This window comes from Crocuta crocuta, unplaced genomic scaffold, assembly GCF_008692635.1.
Source record: "Crocuta crocuta isolate KB4526 unplaced genomic scaffold, BGI_CrCroc_1.0 scaffold267, whole genome shotgun sequence".
Lineage (NCBI taxonomy): Eukaryota > Metazoa > Chordata > Mammalia > Carnivora > Hyaenidae > Crocuta > Crocuta crocuta.
Genome location: NW_027531899.1, coordinates 3,352,663 through 3,373,574, shown reverse-complemented (window position 1 = coordinate 3,373,574; position 20,912 = coordinate 3,352,663). Strand labels below are relative to the sequence as shown.

The window sequence follows — 20,912 nt, the reverse complement described above, 5'->3', positions numbered from 1 at the left end:
CCCTCTCTCTCTGTCTTCCCTTCCCCCACTCACATTATCTCTGTCTCTAATAAATAAATAAATAAAAATAAATAAATAAATAAATAAATAAATAAATAGGGGTGCCTGGGTGGCTCAGTTAGTTAAGTGTCCAACTCTTGATTTTGGCTCAGGTCACGATTTCAGTATGTGAGTTCAAGCCCCACGTTGGGCTCCGTGCTGACAGCATGGAGGCTGCTTGAGATTCTCTCTCCCTCTCTTTCTGCCCGTCCCCTACTCACTCTCTCTGTCTCTTTCTCTCTCAAAAATAAACTGATAAACTTCAAAAAACTTTAAATAAGTAAACATTTTTTAAAAAGTAGTATGTAACCAACTCAAAGGTAAGAATAAATTAAATTTTATTTGCTTTTCCCATGAATTGTTGATATTTGGGAAAAATATACTACTATTTTAATATTCCTTTTGGTCATGGTCAAAATTTATAATCTCATTAAGCATCACTATTCCACTTTGGCTTCAAACTACATTAGATCAAAATTAAGGGAGGAAAAACTAACATGAAAAGTGAAATTATAGACTATTTTCATAAACTTTCTACTTTAAAAAAATTTTTTTAATGTTTTATTCATTTCTGAGAGAGAGAGAGAGAGACCGCGTGAGCAGGGGAGGGTCAGAGAGAGAGGGAGACACAGAATCCAAAGCAGGCTCCAGGCTCTGAGCTGTCAGTACAGAGCCCGCCGCGGGGCTCGAACCCAGAACCATGAGATCATGACCTGAGCCGAAGTCAGGCGCTTAACTGACTGAGCCACCCAGCTGCCCCTAAACTTTCTACTTTTAACATTATGCTCACATAAGTAGAAATTGTAAAGAATCCATAATAAGGAATACAAGAAACTTAATTCTATTGTTGCATACTGTCATGCAGTTAAAACTTCCTTTGTAAAGATATCCATTTAGCTCAGGTTCTTATAGTATAATCAGTTGTATATGGAATCTACAGTGATAAATCATATTCCCTTATAATCCATAAAGTTTAAATTCCTAAAATTCCTTATTTTAGAAAAATTTATGATTTGGGAACTTAACTCAGATAAGATTACTTTAATCTATTTTTATTATCTTGGTTAAATCTCACTTTATGAAATGGGTTTCATGATCTATAGAACCTTAAGGAATGTATATATTTTTCCTTATAACATTAGATTGCCAGGATTCATCCATATTATTATTCAATACAGTCCATTCATTTTGATTATTCTATGATAAAGTAGTCCCCCCTTATCCACAGTTTTGCTTTCCATGGTTTCAGTCACCTGTGGTCAACTGTGGTCCAGAAGTAGATGATCCTCCTCCTGATGTATGGCCAGAAGTCAGTGGTAGCCTGACACTGCATCATAATGCCTATGTCAATCACCTTACTGCATCTCCTCATGTAGAGATTTTGTCATTTCACATCATCACAAGAAGGGTGAGTACAGTATAATGGGATATTTTGAGAGAGACCGCATTCATATAACTTTTATTAGAGTATATTGTTCTATTTTTTGTAATACAAATAATGTTCTAGGCCAAGTTTCTTTTTTAATTTTTTTCACATTTATTTATTTTTGAGAGACAGAGCATGAGCAGGGGAAGGGCAGAGAGAGAGAGACACACAGAATCTGAAACAGGCTCCAGGCTCTGAGCTGGCTGTCAGCAGAGCCCAACACAGGGCTTGAACCCATGAAGCATGAGACCATGACTTGAGCCAAAGTCGGATGTTTAAATGACTGACTGAGCCACCCAGGTGCCCCTAGAGTATATTGTTCTAATTGTTCTATTTTATTAGTAGTTGTTATTATTAATCTCTTACTGTGTCTAATGTATAAATTATATTTTATCATGACTGTGTATGTATAGAAAAAAACGTAGTCTACATAGAGTTTGGTACTATCTGCAGGTTTAGATATCCACTGGGAAGGGTCTTGGAAGTATCCTCCTCCCCCCCACATACTGTATTCTATGTTTTTTTTCCCACTTTTTGGTTGGTTATTAATGCTGCTATGAACATTCATGAAATGTTTCTGTGGACATATATTTTTCTTTCTCTTGGGCATATGTAGCTAAGAGTGAAATTGCTAAGTTATATGATTTTATCCCCTTAACAGTTTGGGGGGACTTCCAGAATGTTTTTTAAAGTAGCTGCACTATTTTATATTTTCACCAGCAGTAAATAAGGATTATGATTTCTTCACATCATTGCCAACACTTGTTATTAAGTTTCTTTTTTATAATGATTATCCTAATGGGTATGAACTCATATCTCACAGTTTTGACTTGCATTTTCCTGGTGACTAGTGTTGCTGAGCATTCCTTCAGGCACCTGTTGGCCCTCTGTATGTCTTCTTTGGAAAAATGTCTATTCAGTTCTTCTGCCTGGGTTTTAATCAGATTGTTTTGTTTTTTTTGCTATTGAGTTGTATGAATTCTTCATATATTTTAGATATTAACCCTTTTTCAATATATGACTTGCAAATATTTTCTCCCATTCAATAGATTGCCTTTTCCTTTTTTCTTTCTTTTTCCTTTTCTCTCTCTTCTTTCTTTCTTTCTTTCTTTCTTTCTTTCTTTCTTTCTTTCTTTCTTTCTTTCTTTCTTTCTTTCTTTCTATGATTTCTTTGCTGTGTTGGAGGTTTCCAGTTTGATGTAGTCACAAGCTTTATTTTTGCTTTTATTGCCTTTGCTTTTGGAGTCAGATACAAAAAATCATCACTAAGACTGAGTCAAGGAGCTTATTAGCACCTATGCTTCCTTTTAGGAGTTTCATGGTTTCAGGTCTTATGTTCAGGTTTTTAATCCATTTTGAGTTAGTATTTGTGTATGGTGTAATATAATGATCCAGTTTTATTCTTTTCCATGTGGCTGTCCAGTTTTACAACATAATTTTTTGAAGAGACTGTCTTTTTCACATTGAATATTGTTTGCTCTTTTGACCGTATATGTGTGGATTTATTTCTGGGCTCTTTAGCTTGTTTCATTGATCTATGTGTCTGTTTTTATGCCAATACTATACTGTTTTGATTACCATAGCTTTGTAATATAGTTTGAAAATAGGGGTCCACGGATTTTTAGCAGTGCATTTTAATTTTCACACATTTGTGAATTTCCCAAATTTCCTTCTTATTGGTTTCTAATTTCATTCCATTTTATTCAAGCAGTATTATGTACATGATTTTATCCTTTTAAAAATTTGAGGCTTGTTTTATAACCTTGCATATGGTCTGTCCTGAAGAACGTTCAATGTATAATTGGGGGAAATATGTATTTCAGAATTGTAGGATGGTGTATTCTGTAGACATCTGTTAGGTCTAGTTAATTTATAGTGTTGGGCAAGTTCTCCATCTACTTGCTGATCTTCTACCTAGTTTTTCTAAACATTATTGAAAATGGGGTACTGCACCCTCTGTTATTGTCGAATTGTCTATTTCTCTCTTTATTTTTCCCAATTTCTAGGTCATTTATTTTAGTACTCTATTGTTAGGTACATATGGGTTTTTTTCTTTCAAGATTTTATTTAAATTCCACTTAGTTAACATACAGTGTAATATTAGTTGCAGGTGTAGGATTTAGTGATTCATCACTTTCTTTTCTTTTTTTTTTTTTTTTACAAATAGTTTATTGTCAAATTAGTTTCCACATAAGCATCACTTTCATACAACACCCAGTACTCATCACAACATGTGCCCTGCTTAATACCCATTACCCATTAATCCATCCCCCCCACCCCCTTTCCTCCAGCAGCCCTTAGTGTATTCTCTAGAGTTAAGAGTCTGTTTTATGGTTTGTCTCTCTTTCCCCTCCATCATGTTCATCTGTTACATTCCTTAAGTTCCACATATGAGTGAAATCAAATGGTATTTGTCTTTCTTTGACTGACTTATTTTGCTTAGCATAATACTCTCTAGCTACATCCATGTCATTGCACATGGCAAGATTTCATTCTTTTTTATGGTTGAATAATATTCCATTGTAATCTTTTTTTTATCCATCCAAATGCAGTGGGCATTTGAGCTCTTTCCATAATTTGACTATTGTAGATAATGCTGCTATAAATATCAGGGCACATTTGTCCCTTCAAATCATTATTTTGTTATCCTTTGGGTAAATACCTAGTAGTGCAATTGCTGGATGGTAGGATAGTTTTATTTTTAACTTTTTGAGAAACCTCCATACTGTTTTCCAGAGTGGCTGGCACCAGTTTTCATTCCCACCAACAGTGTAAGAGGGTTCCTCTTTCTCTGCATTCTTACCAACATCTCTTGTTGCCTGTGTTGTTAATTTTAGCCGTTCTGACAAGTGTGAGGTGATACCTCATTGTAGTTTTAATTTGTATTTCCCTGATGGTGAGTAATGTTGAACATCTTTTCATGTATTGGTCAGCCATCTGTATGTCTTCTTTGGAGAAAGGTCTATTGGTGGATTATATTTTAACTGAATATTTTTTTTTTTTTGTGTTGAGTTTTATAAGTTCCTTATATATTTTGGATACTAACCCTTTATCAGGTATGTCAGTTGCAAATATCTTCTCCATTCCAAAGGTTGCCTTCTACCTGTTAGTTTTGGATTGTTTTATCTTCCTGAAGGACGGACCCTTTCATCATTATAAACCATCCCTCTTTTTCCCCAGTAACATTTTTTGTTTTAGTCTATTTTGATAGGTATTTGTATAGTCATTTCAGCTTTATTATGGTTGGTGTTTGCTTACCATTTTTTTATAATTTTAATTTTTTTGTATATTTTAATCAAAACTGTGTTTCATATCGACAACATATAGTTGGGTCTTTAAAAAAAATAGTTTAACAATCTGCCCTTTGCAATCTATCATTATCTAATCCATTCACATTAATGTCATTGAATTCATTATTGCCATTTTACTTTTTGTTTCTTATATGTTTTACATCCTTTTTGTTCTTCTATTAGTCTTCTTTCTTTTACATTAAGTGAGTATTTCTAATATAACATTGAAATTACTTTAATAATTTTTTACCTTTTTCTAAGTTATGTTCTCAGTGCTTGCTCTAGGGCTTACCATACATTTCTTACATTATCAGAATCTACTTTACATTTAATCCAGTGAGATATACTTATGTTATTCCTTTATAGTTCTATTCCTTCTCTCCCTGCCCTGGTCTTTTGTTTGCTATATTGTTATACATATTATAACTATGTAGGCTACAAAGCCAGCAATACATTATTTTAGCTGTTACTTCATATAATGTTATACCTATTCAAGAAGCTGAAATAACGGGGCGCCTAGGTGGCTTAGTCGGTTAAGCGTCCGACTTTCGCTTAGGTCATGATCTCGCGGTTCGTGGGTTCGAGCCCCGCGTCGGGCTCTGTGCTGACTGCCAGCTCAGAGCCTGGAGCGTATTTCGGAGTCTGTGTCTCCCTCTCTCTCTGACCCGCCCCTCTTCACGCTGTCTCTCTCTCTCTCTCTTCTAGAAATAAATAAAAATATTTAAAAAAAAAAGAAGCTGAAATAAGAAAGGAGGACAAGTATGTATTTATAGAGTTTGCAATATTAAACTTCTTATTGACCATGTATGGTTCTCTTTTGTTTCTGTGGATTTGATATATCACCATTTATCCAGTGTTGTTTCCTTAGCACAATACAACTTTGCTTTCATTCACTTTCTTTATGCTGTTACCAATAAATATTTTTCTATATGATATTGGTCCTCAAATATTCTTATGTATATTTTGTTTTATTCATTTTTTTTAAATCAGTAAAGAGAAAAACAGAAAAGAAATACATTTACATACTTCTTTAATTACATAATTATCTTTACTGGTACTTTTTGTTTCTTCATATGGATTTGAATTTACTGTCTGGAATCACTTGTTTTCAAAACGCCTGAAAAACTTCTTCTGTGTTTATTGTAAGGTGTATCTGCTAACAAATAAACCTAGCAGTTTTTGTTTATTTGGATATGTTTATTTCACATTTATTTTTGAAAAATAATTTTGGTGGTTATAGGATTCTCCTTTGACTCTTTTTCTTTCAGCACTTTGTAAATTATTTTAAATGTCTATTTATTTTTGAAAGAGAGAATGTGAGCAGAGGAGAGTAGAGAAAGAGGGAGACAGAAAATCCCAAGCAGGCTCTGTGCTGCCAGTGCAGAGCCTGATGCAGGGCTTGAACTCACAAACCGTGAGATCATAGCCTGAGCCGAAATCAAGAGCTGGTTGCCTAACCAACAGGCCACCCAGGCACCCCTCTTTCAGCACTGAATATGTCTTCCTACTGCCTTCTAGCCTCCATTTTTTTCTATTAAAAAGTCAGCTGTTAACCTAACTGGTGTTCTGTTATACATCATAAATTAATTTGCTCTTGCTGCTCTTGATATTTTTTCTTTGTGTTTAACTTTCAGTATTTAAAAAAAAATTTTTTTTTAAATATCTGAGAGAGAGACAGCATGAGCAGGGGAGGGTCAGAGAGGGAGACACAGAATCCGAAGACAGGCTCCAGGCTCTGAGCTAGCTGCCAGCACAGAGCCCGACGGGAGCCTGACGCGAGCCCGACAGGGGGCTTGAACCCACAAACCATTAGATCATGACCTGAGCTGAAGTCGGACCCTCAACCAACTGAGCCACCCAGGCGCCCCTAACTTTCAGCACTTTTATTATATTTCTACATGTACATCTTTTTGAGATTATCTTTCTGGCAGTTCATTAAGCTTCTTGAGTATATAAATTCATGTTTTTCATCATATTTATAAAGTTTTCTGAAATGATTTCTTAAAATTTTTTCTACTCATTTCCTTCTCTGCTTTCCATGTTGTACCCCCATTATGTATACTTTGGTGCATTTGGTGGTTCCCACATTTCTTGGAAGCACTGTTTTGTTTTGTTTCGTTTCGTTTCATTTTGTTTCTCTCTTTGTTCTTTGGATCATTTGCTCTCTATCAATCTATCTTCAAGTTTGCCAGTTCTTCAAAAACACTATTGAGTCCCTCTAGTGAATTTTTAATTTTGGTTATAATTATTTTCAACTCCAGAATTTCCATTTGTTTTTCTTATTTCTTTCTCTTTATTTATATTATCTATTTTAGTGAGACATTTCATCATAACTTCTTTTACTTCTTTAAGTATGGTTTTGCTTACTTATTTAAATATATTTATAATGGCTACCTTGAAGTTTTTGTCTGTTAAATATTGCATCTGAACCCCCATGGTGACATTTTCTGTTAGCTGCCTAACACTGTGTAGGTCACACCTTCTGGTTTCTCTGCATGTGTCACATTTTTTTTTATTGGAAACTGAACATTTTAGAGACCGAGTTCGTCATCAAGATGCCAACATAGGTCATTCCCAAGTTCAGTCCCCGTCCTCAAGACTAGCTAGTAACTATCCACAGATAAGACACCTGAAAATATCAGAACCTGGGGATGAACCTGAAGTACCTCCATAGACTGCAGACACCAAGAAGAACCACATTCAAACGGTAAGAGAAACAGCTTTACTATGACTACATTACCCCCACCCAGGACAGCAAAACATCACACTGAGATGGCCCCTCTGGGCCTACAACTTCTCCAATGGAAGGAGAGAAACCTGGCATTGTGGAACACTTCCTAGGTGACCCACTCAGCTCTCACCTCATGGGAATCACTGGAGGAAATCAATGGAGCTCTACAACTGGGGATCAAATAGACGAGAGGTGAGTATTTCAGCAACCAGCACTTAGATCTTGGCAGATTTCATTCCTCTTTACAGCAGTGCCCAAGTAGAGATCCCAGCCAGTGGTTCTGCCCATCCACAAACCTGAGCTTGTGATCCTGTCCAGCCAGTGAGCACGGTTGGTAGTTCTACCTGATTCGGATCCCCAGCTACAACATAACATACTGGCCATGGAGCCCATTATATGGCCCCAGTGAGGCAGGGGAGCAAATTCATAGCCCTGTCCAACTACTAAGCATAAGTACCAGTCCCACGCCGTCAGGAAACCTGGTCAGACATTCAGAACCCACAGAGTACATTCTGGCCTACCCAGGCAGGGGAGCAATAACAGTATCACCCAACTCCTAAGCATACCCTCTATCTAGTCCAGTCCCTCTGGGAAACATGGCCACAGATGTCTGGCAACCATGGAGCATATTGTACAGACTACCTGGGCAGAGGAGCAAGTTTGCAGTCCCACCCAACAGCTGAGCATAGCTTCTAGTCCTGACCTTCTGGGAAATGTGGCCACAGATGTTTGGAAGCTGGAGAGCACATCTGATAGCCTACTTGAGCAGAAAGCCAAACCAGTAGCCTGCTCAACTGTTGAGCATAGCCTCTGGCCATGCATAATGAGAGAGCCTGAATAGTGATCCTGAGCAGCCTTGAAGCTGAGGCTATGGTGCCACTCAGCTTTAGGGCCCAGCCTACAACTCCACCCAGCTGTGAAGCCTGGCCTATGGCCCTGTCTGATTGCTGAAAACATGCTTTGATTTTTCCCAGGAAGGAAGCTCAGCTACCTTACCCAATCACAAAGCATAGACTGTGGCCCCACCCAGCCAGGGAGCCTGGCAATAAACCAGTCTGCTTATGGAGCACAGTTTCTAGGTCCACGTAAATGTGGGGTACAGCAGGAGTCCCTGTCCAACCAAAAGGCATGGCCAGTAACCTTTCCCAACAATGGAGCACAGCTAATGATGTTCCTGACACAAAGTCCAGCCTGTAGCCCCACCCATTTTGGGATATAATCTACAGCCCCACCTAATCACAGAGTATAACCTGAGGCCCCATCCAACCACAAAGCCTTGTATATGGCCCCACCTGAGCATGGACTCCAGCCAATACTAATCAAGTCAAAAACCAGAGATTGATGCCCCACCCAACCAAGGCCAATTGCAGGGAACAGCCTGCTGACCTGTCCAATTATGGAATCCAACTAGGGGCACTGCCCTGTTGGGGAATGTGGGGAACACAGCCTGCTACCCCATGTGACTCGAGGCCATTACAGAGCCCAGCTAAGGGCCCCATCTTACCAGAGAACACAACATGCAGCCTCACCCAACCAGGGAGCCCACCCAGCAGCCTCACAAAAACTCAGAGCCCAGGCAAAAGATATACCCTGATCTCAGAGCCCAGGCAGTGGTCTCACCCATCTAGAGGCCCCACCTGCCCATGGACACTGCCAGCCGACCAATCTAGTACCCCAAGCTGAGCAAACTGGTAAGATCTTTCCTTGTTGAGGCAAAGCTGGAAGTCTAGAAGAGCGAACACTTACTCAAATGCACAGTAACCAACATAAGGATGCAAGGATCATGAAGAATCAGGTAAACCTGACACTGCTAATGAAATCCCAATAACTGATGCTAAGGAAATGGCAATTTACAATCTGTTTAAGAAAGAATTCAGAATAATTCTCTTAGGGGCATCTGGGTGGCTCAGTCAGTTTAGCGTCTGATTCTTGATTTCAGCTCAGGTCATGATCTCAAGGTTTGTGGATTCGAGCCCCATGTGGGGCTTTATGCTGGCAGCCTGGAGCCTGCTTGGAATTCTCTCTCCCTCTCTCCTGCCCCTCCCTCCATACGCTCTCTCTCTCTCAAAAATAAACTTAAAAAATAATAATCCTCTTAAAGAAGTTCAGCAAACTACAGGAACACAGACAGATAACTAAACTAAATTTGGAAAACAATGCATCAACAAAATGAGAAATTCAACAAGTAGAAACTATAAAACACACACAGAAATCCTGGAGATGAAGTATACAATGACTGGATATAAGAATTCAGTAGAGAGCTTCAACAGCAGACTAGATCAATAAGAAGAAAACATCAGAAAGCTGGATGATACTGGGGCACCTGGCTGATTCAGTAGGTACAGCATGCAACTCTTGATCCTAGGGGTTGTGGTTCAAGCCCCGTGTTGGGTTTAGAGATTACTTAAAAATAAAATCTTAAAGGGGGCGCCTGGGTGGCTTAGTCGGTTAAGCGTCCGACTTTCGCTTAGGTCATGATCTCGCAGTTCGTGGGTTCGAGCCCCGCGTCGGGCTCCGTGCTGACTGCCAGCTCAGAGCCCGGAGCCTGTTTCAGTCTGTGACTCCCTCTCTCTCTGACCCTCCCCTGTTCACGCTGTCTCTCTCTCTCTCCTAGAAATAAAAATAAAATAAAATAAAATAAAATCTTAAAAAAAGAGAGAAAGCATCGGGGAACTCAAAAACACCTTATTTGAAATTATTCAGTCAGAGGAGTAAAAAGAAAAAAGAATCAAGAGTGAAGAAAGTCTATGGGATTAATAGGACACTATCAAAAGAAATCCATGGAGACAGAGAATATACTGGTGGTTGCCAGTGGGAAGTGGGCATGGGGAGTGACTATATAATGGGCACCTGTTTGTTTCTTTGTTTTCATTTGTCAGGGGGCAAGATTGCGTGGTGATGAAATGTTCTGGAACTAGATATTGGTGATGGTAGCACAGCATTGTGAATGTACTAAGTGTCATTGAATGGCACATTTTTAAGTAGTTAAAATGGTAAAGTTTGTGTTGCATATATTTGCCATAGTAAAAAATGGTTTGGGGCGCCTGGGTGGCTCAGTCAGTTAAGCATCTGACTTTGGCTCAGATCATGGTCTCATGGCTCATGGGTTCGAGCCCTGTGTTGGGCTCTGTGCTGCCGGCTCAGAGCCTGGACCCTGCATTGGCTTCTGTGTTTCCTTCTTTTCTGCCCCTTCCCACTCACACTCTGTCTCTCTCTCTCCTTCAAAATTAAGTAAACATTCAAAAAAAATTTTAATTCTTTTGTGTGTTTCTTTATTTTTGAGAGAAAAAGAGAGAGAACAAGAACGAGCAGGGGAGGAGCAGAGAGAGAGAGAGGGAGATAGAGGATCCGAAGTGGGCTCTGCCATGGCAGCACAGAACCTGATGCGGGGCTCAAACCCACGAACCAGGAGATCATAACCTGAGCTGAAGTCAGATGCTTAACTGACTGAGCCACCTAGGAGCACCCCCGCAAAAAAAAAAAAACAAAAAACAAACAAACAAAAAAAACACCAAAAAAACCTTTTATTAATGGCTTATTTTATTCCTGAGACTTTTCCATATGACTTTTAATTCTAGCTTACCCAGCCTTTACCCAAGTTCTACTTTGGCACCAGAGCCATCTTATACCTTATGTGTGTACTAACATGCATAGTCCTGTGGTTCAGGTATACAATTCTATGACTCAACTCTGTCTTGCTTCTCCTATGGGTGGGCATGCCTTTAAATATTGCTCTTGGGGCGCCTGGGTGGCTTAGTTGGTTAAGTGTCCCGACTTTTGCTTAGGTCATGATCTCGCGGTTCGTGGGTTCGAGCCCCGTGTCAGGCTCTGTGCTGACTGCCAGCTCAGAGCCTGGAGCCTGTTTCAGTCTGTGACCCTCTCTCTCTGACCCTCCCCTGCTCACGCTGTCTCTCTCTCTCTGTCTTCTAGAAATAAATAAAACATTTAAAAAAAATATTGCTCTTTATCAGTTTGCCTCCATTATCTTCATCCAGTGAGCATTTCCCACTTTTTCAGGCTATCTGCAATTGTGATTCATTTATAATAAAATCCACAAAAGACATACAAAAGTGAATTTGCATATAAGAATTATATGGAAGACCAACTGGACTTGAGGAAGAGATTATAGTTCCCTGAACTCACTGGGAAATGTAGAAGATGGACTTTTTCCTTAGCTTCGAGGAAGTATTTATCATGTGTTACGCTGAATGCACTGTGAGCCAGGAGACCAAGTGTGACTCTTTTGGCAAAAAACTATGTTTGTAATAACTACAGCAAACATCATCCCACAAAGAGAACTTTAGTCCCTTATGATTTCACTAGAAAGTTCTACCAAATATTCAGGGTAAAAATAATAATTCCAACCTTACATAAATTTTCCTAGAGAATTAGAAAAGCAGAAACTGACTTCTTTAATAAAAATATGATCACTTCAGTATCAGAATTTCCCAAGGACAACATGAGGAAAGAAAATTACAGGCAAGTTTCATTCATGAAGATGGATGCAAAATCCTCATCCAGATTATTAGCAGATGAATTCAGCATTTTTTAGACAACTGGGCCATGACAAATTGGGGGTATTTATAACAGAAATGCAAATTTGGGGGCGCCTGGGTGGTTCAGTCGGTTAAGCATCTCACAGTTCGTGAGTTCAAGCCCTGCACTGAGCTCTGCACTGACAGTGTGGAGCCTGCTTGAGATTCTTTCTCTCTCTCTCTCTCTGTCCCTCCGAGGCCTCATCGAGCTCTTCCTCTCAAAATAAATCAATAACCATTAAAAATTTTAAATGTAAATTTGATTTAATATTAGAAAATCAGTTAAAACCACAGGATCATCTCAAAATAGGCCAAAAAAAAAAAAAAGAGGAAAGCCTTTGATAAAATGTAATATCCACTCATCATCAAACCTCTCAGAAAGATAAGAAAAGAAAGGAACTTCTGAAAAAGGATATCTAAGCAACCTTTATACTTAGTGATGAAATGTTAAAATCTTTCCCTGTGACATCAGGACTAAGGCAAGAATGCCTGTTACCATCACTGTTAATCAGATATGTACTGGCTGCATCACTTGGTCACCAAACAAGGCTGCTTCTAGTTCTGTGCTAATAATATAATGTTACTCCAGCTTAACACTAGTAAGGTCATTCCAGTGTGAAGACACTAGATGAATGTAAAATATTAAAGTCATCTTCTAGGGGGCACCTGGGTGGCTCAGTCAGTTGGGTGTCCAACTCTTGATTTCGGCTAAGGTCATGATCCCAAGGTCGTGTGATTGAGCCCTACGTCAGGCTCTGCACATACAGCTTAAGATTTTCTCTCTCTCTCAGGGTGGCTGGGTGGCTCAGTTGGTTAAATGTCTCATTTTGACTTAGGTCCCGATCCCATAGTTTGTGAGTCCGAGCCCCACATTGGGCTCTGTGCTGACAACTCAGAGCCTGGAGCCTGCTTTGGATTCTGTGTCTCCCTCTCTTTCTTCCTTCTCCCATGCTCTGTCTCTCTCAAAAATAAATAAACTTTAAAAAAAGTTTCTAAAGATTCTCTCTCTTTCGGCCTCTCTCCCCGACTTCCACACTCTCTCTCTAAAAATAAATAATAAGAAATAAAATCACCTGTCTATTTCTGGAAAGTCATGCATTTGTCAACTCTTCAGTGACTAAAGGTGGTGAGAGCTTAGCTTGAAACCCTTATAATACTAATAACAGTTATCAGACTTCACTCTGTGAAGAATTGAGTTGCACTCAATACATTTACCCCATTTCTAACATACAGCTTTTCTTTTGCGGATATGCTTTGGAGAGTGTCAAGATTTGATCTTCAATGGAAATATTTATCACATTATAATATTTGTTGGTTTCATTCTTTCATACTCTGCATTCATAAGGTTTATTCCCCTATGGGGGCTTTCTGAGCATTACAAGGCACTGATTGAAAGCCAAAAGCCTCAATATATTCATCACATTTTTATGGCTTTTGTTCATCTCAGATCAATAAGCACTGAGCTGTTTCTAAATTTCTTCCCATACACAAATACCATGTATTAGGATTCAGACTGATGTGGATACTTCCATGTCAAAAAGGTTTGACATTGGCAGAAATATTTCCAACACACAGAGTGAACATGTCCTTTAATTTCCAACTGTAAATGTCCCGAGTGTTGTTATAGCCCTTGGTGTCTTCTCTATAGCCTCTTCTAGGTGGCTACTTTGTGTTTTGTGGGGTTTGCTCCACTTGGTAGAAGCCATAACTAAACAGCTTCTCTTAACCTATATCCACGGGAAGATTGATTTACATATAAAATACCGTAATTTGTTTCGAACTTTTTGGCTTACTGATTTTTTTAAATTTAAAAAAATATATACTTCATTCCCACAGAGTAAGTCTTAGAATCCTGTGCCCCGATATTCCTCAGGAGTTGAAATAAAAAGATATGGTGGAGACAGAAATGTGTTCAATTAACCACATAGCTGTAAAAAATTGAACTGACCATTATGAGGTAGGTACATAATCGTCATTTAATTTTATATCAGTTGATAAAAAATGAATAAACACGGGACACCTGGGTGACTCAGATGGTTAAGTGTCTGACTTTGGCTCAAGTCATGATCTTGTGGTTTGTGAATTCGAGCCACATATGGGGCTCTGTGCTGACAGCTCAGAGCCTGGAGCCTGCTCCAGATCTGTGTCTCCCTCTCACTCTGCCCCTCCCCTGTTCATGCTCTGTCTCTCCCTATTTCAAAAATAAATAAATATTTTTTAAAAATTTTTAATGAATAAACAGAAGCTCAGTGTTTCCAAATTAATAAAAAGCACCTATGCACATAGGGATAGATCTTTCATAAACATTAAATGTTTGACAATGAATGTAAACCAATAAATGACAAAGAACTGCTCTCAGCCCTTTTCCCTCATGTAGATTATGATATTAAAAAAAAAAAAATCCCTTTCTGTGTTGTCTTCTTTCAATGCCCACTTCAGAATTTCTGAATTTGTATAGATTGCGCCAAGGAGAACCCCAAATTACTACAACAGAAGAGTAATAGGAGGAAAGACGGAAATTAACAATAACACAGTTCTGAAATTTGTCTATGTGGCATTCCTATAGAGTTTCTTTTGAGTGGCTTTAAGTGTTTTCTATTCTACCAAATTACAAGGCATAAGTACCTCTTCAAAGCTGACTATAATTTTAACAAAGGAGGCACTCCATGTAGAATTAAATACAGAGGATAGAAAGAAAATGTGCAGAAGTGTTCTAAGAGAATAAAAACAAAAAACAATGAATTTGAAGGCTTGCTTTAGGGTTTCCTAAGCCAAGTTTTTTAAATTTAATATATGTCTCATCCAAAATCTATTGATAATTTAGCTATAAAGGAGACAGAAATTGCACCCACCACACACACCCCATTATGTTCCTGAATGTGGCTCTTTCAGTCATGGTTGGGTACCTGCACCTCTTGGAGGGACCCAAGAAGTTTGATCACGAACCTCGTCTATAAGATAAGAAATGTGGTTTGTTTCTATTAGTATTAAAATCTATGGGAAGCAGAGTGGTAACAATATTTGTGATTGAACACAAAGTATGGCCAGTTGTCACCCCTCTCCACTGAATCCCCAAAGAAGGGAGGATGAGTTAAATAGCTCTAAATGGACAATATGCTGTGTTAGCTCAGAAATTAATTGCTGAAATCCACCACCACCAACCTGAAATCCCCAGTCCCAAACGAAAGAATTCTCTATCTTCCTCAGTGGCATACATAGTATCGACCTTTACTCTGCACTCATATTCCTGAATAGTTTGAGATTACGTGTTTGTTTATGAATCACTTGGCCTGGAATGGTACTTAGGCTGAGAAAGTGGTTTTATCAGAGGAAAAAATCGCTTGTACTTTTGGGAGCAGAAGTATCAATTAAATTATTTTTTATTCATATTGGTATACCTCCATTAGAGGAGAAATATAGGTCAGATAGCAGCTGGTTTCCTAGGGGCACCTGGGTGGCTTAGTCAGTTAAGCATCCAACTTGGGCTCAGGTCATGATCTCACTGTTTGTGGGTTTGAGGCCCTACATTGGGCTCTGTGCTGACAGCTGGAGTCTGCTTCGGATTCTGTGTCTCCCTTTCTCTCTGCCCCTACCCCGCTTGTGCTCTGTTTCTTTCTCCATGTCTCAAAAAGAAACAAACATTAGGGGCGCCTGGGTGGCTCAGTTGGTTAAGTGTCCGACTTCGGCTCAGGTCATGATCTCACGGTTTCTTGGGTTCAAGCCCCGCGTCGGGCTCTGTGCTGACAGCTAGCTCAGAGCCTGGAGGCTGCTTCCAATTTTGTGTGTGTCTCTCTCTGACCCTGCCCTGATCGCACTGCCTCTCTCTCTCAGAAATAAATAAACATTAAAAAAAAAAAATTTAAGGGAGGGGGCAAGCAGCTGGTTTCCTGAACAGAGAAATAGGAAATTTCTTTCTTTTTTAAAATATAATTTATTGTCAAATTGGTTTCCATACAACACCCAGTGGGAAAATTCTTTTATAAGATAAGTTGGATTTGTCTTCTAGGCTCACAAGAAAGCACAAATTTTCTATGTATGTGTTGAAACACATAAAACAAGGTATGGTATGTATTGGTTGGTTGAAGAAAATGTCATCTGATGTTTGCAGGAAACTCCCTATTTCCTTTAGGAGCAATGGTTTGCTAATTCAGTGTTTGCAATAATTTTATAGAACTACTGTGAATAATGGGAATTGACTGTATTTTAGGCTCTGCAGGCCACTCAGTCTGCATAACTACTCAGTTCTGCTTTTGTAGCTCAAATGCAGCCATAGACAATGCATAAATGAACATGGCTATGTTCCAATAAAACTGTATTTATAGACGCTGAAGTTTGAAATGAATGATTTTTTACACTTCACAAAATATTCTTCTTCTTCTGGTTTTTTAAAACCATTTTCAAGACAGATATTATTCTTTATTCACTAGCCACACAGGTGGCAGGCCAGATTTGTAATTTGTCAACCCCTGCTTTAGAATAACTACAATCTAAAATTATATTTACTAGCTTTATTGTTAGTAATATTGGCATTACAATTTTAAACTATTTTATGGACATTCTAGACTAATGCAAATACATAAATATGTTAATATTACTAGGAACCAGGATTTCTAGAGAAAGATTATTAGAGAAAAAAAAAAGAAGAAATATAAAAGGTAAGAATAAAACTTTGTAACATTACATTTGATTTAGTAATGTCAGCATGAACGAATGCTTTGAGTCTTAAGTTTTTTGCCTCCCTTTAGCAAAGAGAAGAGTGTCTGATTTAGAACCCAAGATATTAGACTCCCTAATCCTGGGTTGTCTGTTCTAGCCATAGTGCTTCTCTTTTAGGTAAAGATGTTTTTTTCTTTTCTCTCTCTCTTTCTTTCTTTCTTTCTCTCTTTCTTTCTTTTTTTAAACATTTATTTATTTTTGAGAAAGAGGGATCAAGTTGCATGAGCAGGGGAGGGGTAGAGAGAGAGCGCGGGAGAGACAGAGAATCCCGAGCAGGCTAGGCACTGTCAGGGCAGAGCCCAATGTGGGGCTCCATCTCACAGAGAGATCATGACCTGAGCGGACATCAAGAGTCAGATGCTTAAATGACTGAGCCACTCAGGGGCCCCAAGACATTTTTCCTTAGTCTGGGCCTTGATAAATCCTCCCAACAAAGTCCCCTAAAGAGGTACAGCCTACTCTGGATATCTGGGGAAGTAGCAAATAAACTACTCCAGGAAAGTAATTCCCTTTGAAATCTTATTTTTAAAGCTATGCTTATTTACATTCTCCATAATAAACCTGTGATTAAATGTAAATACATAATTTTCCAGAAAAATCAGGTTTTTTTCACCGAATGCTTCAGTAAAGATGATGATCCTTGAAAATGCAACATTCCTTTTTCATTTCAGAGTTGAGGAGAGTGAGGTTCTCGGTCACATCCAATCATCCCACAGCGTCACAGTCCCGCAGGAACACAACAGAAGCGCACACACCCTTCACACAATCAGGCGCACACTGAGGGACTCCCATTCATGGTCTGCAGGGAAGGCCTGCGGAAAACAAATCTATGAAAACCGCGCCACAGGGGNAAAAAAAAAAAAAAAAAAAAACATTAAAAAAGCAAAAAAAACCGCGCCACATAAATGTTCAGAGTCAATTACACAGACACGTTCACAGAAACTGTCAAATCCATTATCTCGCAGGCCAACACAGCATTCTCAGTCCTACACAGTCTGACACACAATCCATTCAAAATCTCCTTCACAGACCACATTCCGTGCCTCGAAGCAGCACCTCTCAAACACAAACCAGCCACACCCAATGAAAAACTCGTATCCAGAACTTTTCCAAAGACAGACAAACAGCGCCATCGAGTCACATTTATGCACCTCCCGCCCCGCTCCAGAACCCGCCAGGACTTTCTCGGGACAAAGAGCCAGGAACCCCGCCCGCGCTGCGGCCCGCCTTGATCGCCGCCTCACGCAGCGGGCGGGCGGGGTGAAGCTCCGCTCCCGGGCCCGCGGCGCCGGCGCACTCAGTGCCTACGGGACGGGCTCCCAGCAGCCTCCGCGCGCGGCCCGTTAAGCCCTGGGGGCTGTGGACTTGCGGGTTCTGTCGCGTCCTCGCTTACACTGAATATCACCGTGAGGCAGGTGCGACACCCGAGGTGAGCAGCACTGGTTCAGAGGGTCGGAAAGGCGTTGCTGCCTGGCCTGGAGATTAGGAGAGGGAAGGGAGGCACTGCAGGACCGCAGAGTGTGGCGAGCCGCCCACCTCAGGCCCGAACGTGCGTGAGAACGGCAGTATGTGTGTAGTTGTGTATCTGGGTGACTGTGGGCGTGACGGGGCCCGGGTGTGGCATCAGAACTGTGTGTGGCTATGAGGTCGGGACTCGTGGGTGATGGCATTTGTGTGTGACTGAATTGGATGCAGAGCCTCTTGTGTGACAGAAGGTTGCCGTTACCGTGGACTGTGTGACTCCGACCCTGGCGTCACAGCTGAATCTTCTGCCCTCTAGCTGCACGCGTCCAGCAGCAGAGAAAAAGCCCGCAGACAGATACCTGAACGCCAGCGAAAAGCCTCAGACCCGATCTTGGGATAAGAATGTTAGAACAGGGGCGCCTGGGTGGCTCAGTCGGTTGAGCGTCTGACTTCGGTTCAGGTGTTGATCTCACAACTCAGTGGGTTGGAGCCCCGGGTTGGGCTCTGTGCTGACAGCTCAGAGCCTGGAGCCTGCTTTCTCCCTCTGTGCCCCGCCCCTGCGCTCTCTCCCTCTCTCAAAAATAAATAAGCATTAAAAAAAAAAAAAGTTAGAACAGAACGTACCTCCCAGGCTGGTTCCTGGGAGTACCCCCACCCCACTGCATCCTGGGAAGCGCACGGACACTCACACCGAGCTCTGAGGGGTTCAGCTGCAGGTTTCTGAACCACCGAGTTTCCTTGGGGAAACTGCCCCGAGGTCCGATTACCTCCTCGCACAACCATGACCCCGGCCTTTTTCTAATACTAGGAAGAGTCAACAGTATTCTCCCTCTTTACTCGGTTTATGTGTAGGTGGTTGGTGGGGACAGGCGGGGTCATGGTGTGCCCGAATTTAGCTGGGCTGGGCTCCAAGAAAGGCCTGTTGTCCTAAGATTTCTGAGGAGGAGAAGGAGAAGGAATGAATTGCTCTTGCTCATTTTAAAAAGTTAAGGTCAAGGTGAGTGGGTATTTCCTCTTATAATGTGAAATGCATTTTTATTTTTTAGGACATGGAAACATTTGCGTCCTTCTTTTTAAATATTCTGTCGATTGAATTAATACTTAGTTTCCTTACCTAGTGCCTATATGCACGTGGCCATTTGACAGATATTTCCCATTACTTCTATGAACTTTTTGTGTAAAGTTCTTAGAACAGCTTCTGACACTTGGTAAGTATTTAATAAGCATTAGCTATTTGTTAATGCGACTTGGGGCAATTCCCCATCCACCTCCAATAGATCAGGAAAAATGAAAATACCAAGCTAACTGTGATGTGTATTTCCTACTTAAAAAAAAAAAGAAAAGAAAAAGAGATGCTCAAATGGTCTAGAACAGAAATTCTTAACCAGAGGTAATTTAAATCGATTTGGAAGGGGCAGCTGAGTGGCTCAGTTGGTTAAGTGGCCAACTTCAGCTCAGGTCATGATCTGTCAGTTTGTGAGTTCAACCCCCTTGGGCTCTGTGCTGACAGCTCAGAGCCTGGATCCTGCTTGGGATTCTGTTTCTCCCTCTCTCTGTCCCTCCCCTGCTCAGGCTCTGTCTCTCAAACATAAACATTAAAAAAAAATTTTTTTTAAATCCATTTGGAGCTTTCAGGAAACCAGAAATCTCCTGAAGTTGTATTTAAGTTGTTATAGATATTTGTTAATACATCATTTTTATGGGGAAGAAGTCCTTAATTTAATGATTTTCAAACATGATCCTAAAAAGATTTAGATCTACTGGCCTAGAATATAAGACTCTAATATCTGAGAATGTACTTTGAGATAACAAATAAAATTAGTGTCTAACAAGAGGAAATTGTTAAATAAATCACACTCCATCCACATGATGCAATTTTATGTCATTAAACATGTGAATCATGAGAAGGAAAAAATGATAAAATGTTTTAAAATTTTATTTATTTTTGAAAGAGAGAGAGTGGAGAGAGAGAATCCCAAGCCATGGACCCCGACACGGGACTCAAACTCCCAAGCCATGAGATCACGACCTGAGCTGAAATCAAGAGTTGGATGCCACCTAGGCGCCCTGTAAATGATAAAGTTTAAGCAGTAGTCATAGTTTTGAACAAGATGACTCAGGAAAATTTCAATTACATATTAATCCCTTTTAGTAAACAAGGGATTTGTAAGACATTTTACAAGGATTATATCTAATGTGAAACTATCATTATTTATGCATCAGAGAAAGGCAGAGAGAAAGCCTCTATTGTGTACCAAGTACTCTTCTATCTGCTTTGGTATATTCTGACTAAATTTAAGAAAGCTGCTTGTGTTGTGTTCAGTCACAGAAGAAGGTGAAGGCAGCACATTGTTTTGGTGAAGAACAGTAAAAAAAAAAAAAGCTGATGAGTGTTATTTATTTCTGCCATTCTGATTTTTTTTGAGGAATTCACTAACTTCACAGGCCTATAAATTACTTTCTCTTAACTAAAAGGTAGTCCCTCTCCTCAACTCTTTTTTATTAGTTTGAAAATAATTTTTGTTTCTGATGATAGAATTAATGCAGGTTTATTGTAAACAAGAAAAAAATACAGACTTAAGGAAGTTATAAAGAAGAACATTTAAATTGCTCATAGTCCCATCATATAGAGTTAATGAATATTACTACTTTTATGTTTGTTTTTCCAAATATTTTTCTGTGCACTTGTGTACATATGTTTATTTTGTAAA

At 39.7% G+C, this 20,912-nt stretch overlaps 1 protein-coding gene across 2 annotated transcripts in view; it reads left to right on the top strand.

The window, feature by feature from the left end:
- Positions 1-20,912, top strand: part of ZFP14 (ZFP14 zinc finger protein) — a 126,594-nt gene that overhangs the window by 35,086 nt on the left and 70,596 nt on the right. Inside the window, exon 1 of one of the 2 annotated variants that reach the window (XM_077773749.1) lies at positions 18,064-18,166. The exons of the other annotated variant lie outside the window; for it this stretch is intronic. The gene's annotated coding sequence lies outside the window, so the exon portion shown is untranslated. Of the gene's footprint in view, positions 1-18,063; positions 18,167-20,912 lie in introns of those variants that run through there. 2 annotated transcript variants of the gene reach the window in all.